This window comes from Caretta caretta, chromosome 3, assembly GCF_965140235.1.
Source record: "Caretta caretta isolate rCarCar2 chromosome 3, rCarCar1.hap1, whole genome shotgun sequence".
In the NCBI taxonomy this organism is placed as follows: Eukaryota; Metazoa; Chordata; order Testudines; family Cheloniidae; genus Caretta; species Caretta caretta.
The window spans coordinates 158491552-158498971 of NC_134208.1; the positions used below are offsets into that span (position 1 = coordinate 158491552).

Genomic DNA, 7420 nt, shown 5'->3' on the forward strand with positions numbered 1-7420 from the left:
AATATAACTCTGAGGGGCTATTGTAATTATGCAAAGTGTGGGCCATTAATGGTGGTTTGGAATCTTGGTGGCTCCCATTAACCAGGAAAATTGACTGTGGATGGCTCTGTTTGCTTGCAGGCCTTCCTGTGAGTCAGGCTGGGGGGAATGAAGGCTTGGGCTCTCACAGGACATGTGACCATGTCACCTGGTACTGAAATCCATCTTAAATCCTGGTGCTTTTCCATATAGAAGGGGGAGGGGGGTGGGACTAGAGAGACAAAAGATTCCTGCCTTGTGCCAAAGCTATAAAAGGGGGCTGCAATCATGAGAAATCTCCTAGCTACCAACTGAGCTGGAACAAGGGCTGTACCAGAGGAAAGGATTGTGCCCAGACTAGGAAGGCATCCCGTCTGTGTTAGAAGCTTATTGAAACATCTCTGAGGGTGAGGTTTTATCTGTATTCAGTTTTATTACTGTACTAGGCATTGACTTGCATGTTTTGTTTTATTTTGCTTGGTAATTCACTTTGTTCTGTCTGTTACTACTTGGAACCACTTAAATCATAATTTCTGTATTTAATAAAATCACTTTTTACTTATTATTTAACCCAGAGTATGCATTAATGCCTGGGGGGGCAGGAAACAGCTGTGCATATCTCTCTATCAGTGTTATAAAGGGTGAACAATTTACAACTTTACCCAGTATAAGCTTTATACAGGGTAAAACGGATTTATTTGGGGTTTGGACCCCATTGGGAATTGGGCATCCGAGTGTTAAAGACAGGAACACTTCTTAAGCTGCTTTCAGTTTAGGCCTTCAGCTGTTGGGGGACATGGTTCAGACCTGGGTCTGGGTTTGCAGCAGACTAGCGGGTCTGGCTCAAACCAGGTAGGGCACTGAACTCCCAAGCTGTCAGGGAAAGCGGGCTCAGGGGTAGTCTCAACACATCAGTTCACAGCCCCAAGGGGGTTTCTGTGATCCAATCTGTCACAGAGCCCATACTGCTGTGGTCACCCTGCTATTTTTTGCACGCTAGCTCCGCTCAAATTAGTGTGTGTCTGTCTGCTGGCACTAGGAAGCAACCTCCCAGTTGCTGTGTAGATGTAGTCTCTGCATCTGGCCCTTTGTATCCTATAAGAGATGCTTAGAACACACACTAGGGGGCAGAGACCTTCTGTGTATGGATTTCCATCTGCGGCAGAACCTCTTGTTATACACATTACTGCTTTGCAGTCTGTTACCTTTCATGACTGTCTCTGAGGTGTATTTTATCAAACATATGTGAAATTCATTGACTGCTCCCCTTTATGGGGAGCTTATCTGTAAAATGTCTCTTGCAAAATTCCTGGCACTATTTAAAGCTATTGTTTCAAAATTGCATTCCATTTGCCAGATTCTGATATGCTAGTCAGACTTGCCTAATTCAGTGCTACATCTCTCTTCTAACCTCGCTGCTTTTGTCTGGTGCACTAGATCTCACCAAGATTTCTCAAAGAAACCTCATCTGAAGGTTCTCCCGCAGATACACCAATAAGCATTAGAAGTGCGTTTATAGTAGTATCCAATTTTCCTGTGTCTCACCTCTTTAAAGTAGCAGGTTCCAAGTGACATGTCTTGTCCACGTTAGGGCTCCCATCATTGACCCAGTTCAGCAAGGTCCTTAAGCATGTGCATAACTTTAAGCATAAGAGTTGCCCTATTGACTTTAATGGTTGAAGTTATGCATATGCTAAAGTATCTTACTGAATTGGGCCCATTGGTACCACTGGCGGTGGAGCTGAACTGATGTTAGGAATGGTAGGAAATCTGAGCTATCGTGTTTTGTTTACGTCTGGGACATTTTCACTTTTATAAAATAACAATCTGGCCTTTGATTTTAATATTTGTTTCCTCTAACTGAAGTTCACCTACTTCTCCATGTTAATCAGTGGAATTCCTTTGGATTAAATGTCATACTATTTCTCAGACTCTGTCTAAATACAGAAGTTGCACCAGTTTAACTAGATTGCTTTTTAAGCCAATTAATGAAGCTGGTGCAAACCCCTGAGTAGCTGCTATTTTGATTTCACAGTGGCTTATTTTGCTTGAGTTTAACACCGTTCCTAGTCAATGTAAACTAAACCAGCTAAGCCTAACTAAAACCGAAAAAGGAGTGTCTACAGAGGTGTTTGTGCTGATTTAACTAAATCAGTTTTGACTCATGCTGTTACTTTCTCCTACTGTACCCTGAAACTGTAGGTATGTTTCAAAACAGAACCAAGAACATGTCTTTATAAAACAGAGGTTGAATAGATGCTTTAAGTGCAAAAGTCAATGCAACCTTAATAGGGGTTCCCACCTGCTCTCACAATACAAACTTAAAACAAAAACTGGAGACTCTTCTAGCATTTTCACCATAAGACACTTTCCTTATTGTTTTCCCATGTGATGGACATGATCACTTCAAGAGGGGCAAATTAGCTAATTAATCTTAACATCTGTGATTGTCCTGGATACTTGAAAGTCTGACACTTTACTAATGAGTTACACACCTCCTTTCATGGTCCCCATTTGTGGTTTTTCTTAAGTGCAGTAAGGACCCTGGGCATGTCATGTAGGCCAACGTTTCACAAATGGCCACTCATTTTGAGTGCCCAACTTGAGACACCTTGACCCTCATTTTCATATGTTCTGAGCTGGCACAACTCTGCATGAAGTCAGTGGAAGCTTTGGGGGCCAAGGACTTCTGAAAATCTGCTATCACAATCTGGGCACCCAAAAACAGAGGCACCGAAAAGCAGTGGCCAGTTCTGAAACTGTTGGCCTTCATCTCTCCTTGCCTCCATTTTCCCACCTGTAAAGTGGGTGTGATGATACAAAGGGCAGGTCTATACGTAAAACACTGCATCCACATAGCTGCATTGATGCAGTTGCACTGCTGTAGCGCTTAAGGGAAGATGTTCCTATGCCAGTGGGAAAGAGCTTACCCCATTGGCACAGTTAATCCATCTCCCTGAAAGGCAGTAGCTATGTCAACAGAAGCAGCTCTCCCATCGACATAGTGCTGTCTATATGGGGGGTTCGGTTGGTATAACTGCGTTGCTCGGGGTATAGATTTTTCATACCCTGAGAGACGTAGTAATACCGATATAGGTCTGTAGTGTAGACCTGGCATCACTGTTCTTTGTAAAGTGCCTTGAGATCCATGGATGAAAAGTGGCATTGAAGTGCTAAGTGACTATTATCCTTAATGAAGACGAATGATCACCACTTCTCCATGCTCACTGCCAGCTGTTAAATATCATCTTACCCAACCTCTGCTTTCCTTCCAAAATTCCATTTTCATCTTCTATAGCCTAGTGCAGAGCTGTTTAATCTCATGTTTGTTTATTTCGGGCCTCTTGCTGTGGGCTCCCTAACTGCCTCTGATTCATTTCACAGTTTCATCCAAAGCAACCATCTTAAATGTCAGTTAAATGATTTCCCCTGTTAAAATATTTTCATGGCTCAGAAGCACAGCATGAAAATGTTTTTTTAAGGTCAAATCCTGCCATCCCGATTCAGGTAAAACTCCTGGTGAACTCCGGACTGAGTCAGGGCTGCAAGATTTGGCCTGTAGTTCTACAGTTCTACAGTGAATATAGCTAGCTCTACAGTGGAGGCATTCAGCAGTGGAGGCATTCAGCATTCGGCATACAGTGGAGGGGTGTGAAGTCTTTGTAGACTAAGGTCATGTCTACACATACACATGTTGTGGTGCTGCTGCAGCGTGTCTGGCGAAGACACTCTATGCTGACAGGAGAGCTCTCCCGTTGGCATAATAAAACCACCGATGTGAGCGGCAGAAGCTATGTCAGTGGGAGAAGCTCGCCTGCCAATATAGCGCAGTCCACATTGGCCCTTCTGTCGGACACTTGGCGGGCGGGGGGGGATTCACACCCCTGAGCGATTCGGACACTTGGCGGGTGGGGGGGATTCACACCCCTGAGCGATATAAGTTCTGCCGACATATGTTGTAGCACAGACATAGCCTAAGTGTTGAAGTTTCTCCCACTGGAATGGTTATGTCCCTATCTTTTCAATAGGTCTGAGTTTGACTTTTAACCTCAATGTCGAGCTAATCTAGCTATTCTGATTATCCCCATTCCTTGAATGGATACCCCCTACATAGCAAATGTCCAGTCAAGCCTACTCTTCTGAGGGCATGGAGAGCCCTTAACCACCAGACCCACTGCAGGAAGGAAGTAGGAGGATTCAGAAGAATTAAGGAAGGCTGGCTTTTTGTGGATAAGGCACTGAACAAGAGCCTAGGTGATGATTTCCAAGCTCTGTCACAGACTGCCTGTGATCTGATAAGATAGGGTTAAGAATTCTTCCTTTGTCTGTCTGGTCTATTTAAACTGTAAGGTCTTTGGGGGAGGGACTGGCTCTTACTAGATATATAAGTGCCTAGTGCCTAGCTCAACGGGACCCTGATCCCTCACCTAGCCTCTGGGTGCTATTGTAATACAAATAGCAATCATACATGAAGTTTGCTCTGCAGGAGAATCCTGCATCCCAGTAGAAAGGGATTGTTTTGGGGAGAGTGAGGACAGGGCCAGTGGATCTGTTACCTGGGGTTTTTTCAATCCAAAGCTCTTGGTAACTTTTACTCTGCGCGAGGTGGTGTCAGGAAATAAATCAGGGGAGACATGGTCGTCTGACCGATAGATGGCTGGCACAGACAGAACAACACAAGAGTGCTTTCACTTAAAGCTAAACTTTACTTAGTCTCAAGCACTTACACATGTCCGCAACAGGTTAGTAAAACACCCCCAACCCTCGATAATTACCGAAGCTGAGCGTGGCTTTCCCGTGGCACAGTGGCAGCCTGTCTGCTGGTGGGGAACACAAGATGCAGCCAGAGGGAGAGTCCCTGAAGAGCCCCTTCTGAGAAGTTCCACTACCTCAAACTTTTCCCCCCACATTAGTAATACAATGACATATCCCTTAAAGAAAACTTGCTTAGCAAGCAATTTTTAAAGGTCAAGCAAGAGATTTCCTTATGATCATCAATTAACCAGATATGGGTTGTTTTTTTTTTTCAGAGTGTCCATGCGTTGGGACCCTGACAGACACATTCCTCAGGGTATGTTATAGACAAGCTTCCTGTTTTCCTAAAATACATATTTCCGCAATTTCAACATTCTTAGCAGGAAGGACGTGGGGTCAAGCTGCCTGGTCTGTGGCACCCCAAATCCCCTCCCCACCTGCCTTGGTTATGCTAAGGCCACTGCATGGCCAATTTATGGCCTGCTGACTTGACTACTTTAAGCAATAAGCAATAGTGGTTTCAGGTACTTTACTGGTTTGCCAAAATCTCCCCATACAGAACCACTATTATACTGGTCCTTTTCCTCCTTATGGAAGGGAAATGCACTGGCCCCAGGTTAATGGAGCCCCGATGCTGAAGTAGTGTCTGCAGAGCAGGCTGGGGGAAAGATTCCTTCCCCCCAAAAAAATATGTCCCACAGAGAGTCCCCCTACCCATCCTAGCCACTCAAGCTCCCTGTGGACCAAGGATTTGACTCATAATAGTTGAATGGGGTTTGCTATAACATAGACTAATGGACAAGAAAAGTACAGTCTTGGTATTTTGAAGGAAGGTTAATGCCTTTATTTTGTTCTGATGTTGTCTAAACAGGTTACCAGCTGTGTGACACAGACAAACCAGCTCAGATCATGACAATAGGGCAATTCACTTGTGTATGAATACCAAAGAAGGGTTAAGTGTATCAATATGTATTCAGAACAATTCACTTATGCTGATAGAAATCAAGAGGTTGATTGTATTGTTTCCATCTGTCTGTATCCTGTACTTAATTAGTCTTCGATTGAAATGTATGTTAGTGTTTAAATGTGAATTGACTTGATGTGTAAAGCTGCATGAAAACCAATGAAGAATTGTTTCTGGCTATCACATTGTGTTTACATTATGTATATCCATTGGAGACTGGAGCCTTGGAAATGTAAATGAAGAAACAAGTCGACTTCAAAGCGTTGGTCTTTATGTGTTCAACAATGGTAAATCTAGGGACCTGTGCTCTGATGGAAAAGCTTGCCAGACTGTTTTCAACTATAAGAAGGAACGCTGGGAATGATTCTGCAGCTCTGATCTATTTGGATGCTGTCGGGAGGCGTTCCAGATACAAGACAGAGGTCCCCCAAGCTATTTTGGGCAACCCTGAAAGACTTATGGGAAACTAGTAGATACCACATCACTGCTATCATTTGAACTTACAAACTCTGACTCACCTGTTATGTATTTCACCTGCTTTAACCTCTCAATAACCCCCATTTCTTTTTCTTAGCTAATAAATCTTTAGTTAGTTTACTAAAGGGTTGGCTATTGGTGTTTGTTTTTGGTGTAAGATCCAGAACATCCCTGGACTTGGTCTTTTGGGGCTGGGAGTAACCTAATGTGTGGCGATTTTTGGTTTTAATAACCTTTCATCACAGAAGTCCAGCTTGTCTGAGTGGCAAGGTGGGCTGGACAGCCTAAGGGGACTGTGAGTGGCTCCATGGTAAAACTAATCTGGTACTCCAGCAGTGCACATTTGTTACTGGCTTGGTGGAATCTAATTATAGAATATACCATCAGTTTGGGGTGTCTGTCCTGTTTTCTGACAGTCTGACCTAAGATTGGCACACTGAGTTGTGAGCCACATGTCAGACACCATGACATTTGTAAATTATGCTTTGTTGTCTACACTGAGTGATAGTGGCACTTATGCTGTGGGACGATCTATGTGCTCCTAGACAGCAAAACTGCTACATCATGCTCATGCTCAAATAAATTGGTTAGTCTCTAAGGTGCCACAAGTACCCCTTTTCTTTTTGCGAATACAGACTAACACGGCTGTTCCTCTGAAACCTGCTACATCACAGTAACAATACCCTGAGTGAGGTAAATTCCTCAGCACTGTCATTAAGGCCTTTGCTGGTTTCTTTTGTCTTACCATTTTCTTCCCCTAAGTAGTTTGTCTCTCACATTCCAGGGTAAGTTTATTTGATTTCACATTCTGAAACGGCATCACAGAGATGTGGCCGCTAACATATGTATATGCAAAGAAGGATGTTCTGAGGTAGAAAAATCCTGGAATTAAACCAATAAGATTCTGTAGAAATTACCGCAAAAACCTATGGAATTTTAAGGAAATTACGGGGTTGAGCCTACAAGATGTTGAGCACTCTGGTCCTGATCCAGCAAATTATGCACTTAAGCACATGCTCACTTTTAACCATCCAGTAATCCCACTGAAGCCAATAGGTCTGCCCACACGCTTAAAGTTAAGCACATGCTTAAGTGCTTTGCTGGATCAAAGTCAGAGTGCTGACGCAGGCTCCCGGGGCTCAGGCTGCAGGTTATTAAATTGAGTGTAGTCATTCAGGTTTGCTCCAGCCCGAGCCTGAATGTGTA

General features: G+C 43.6%; 1 long non-coding RNA gene across 1 annotated transcript; it reads left to right on the forward strand.

Annotated features, from left to right (window-relative positions):
• Window positions 1-279: 279 nt before the first annotated feature.
• LOC125633705 (uncharacterized) lies at window positions 280-6334 on the forward strand. The gene is made up of 3 exons (XR_007355693.2): window positions 280-425; window positions 5049-5089; window positions 5645-6334. It is a non-coding gene; the product is annotated as an uncharacterized LOC125633705 (long non-coding RNA).
• Window positions 6335-7420: the final 1086 nt, after the last annotated feature.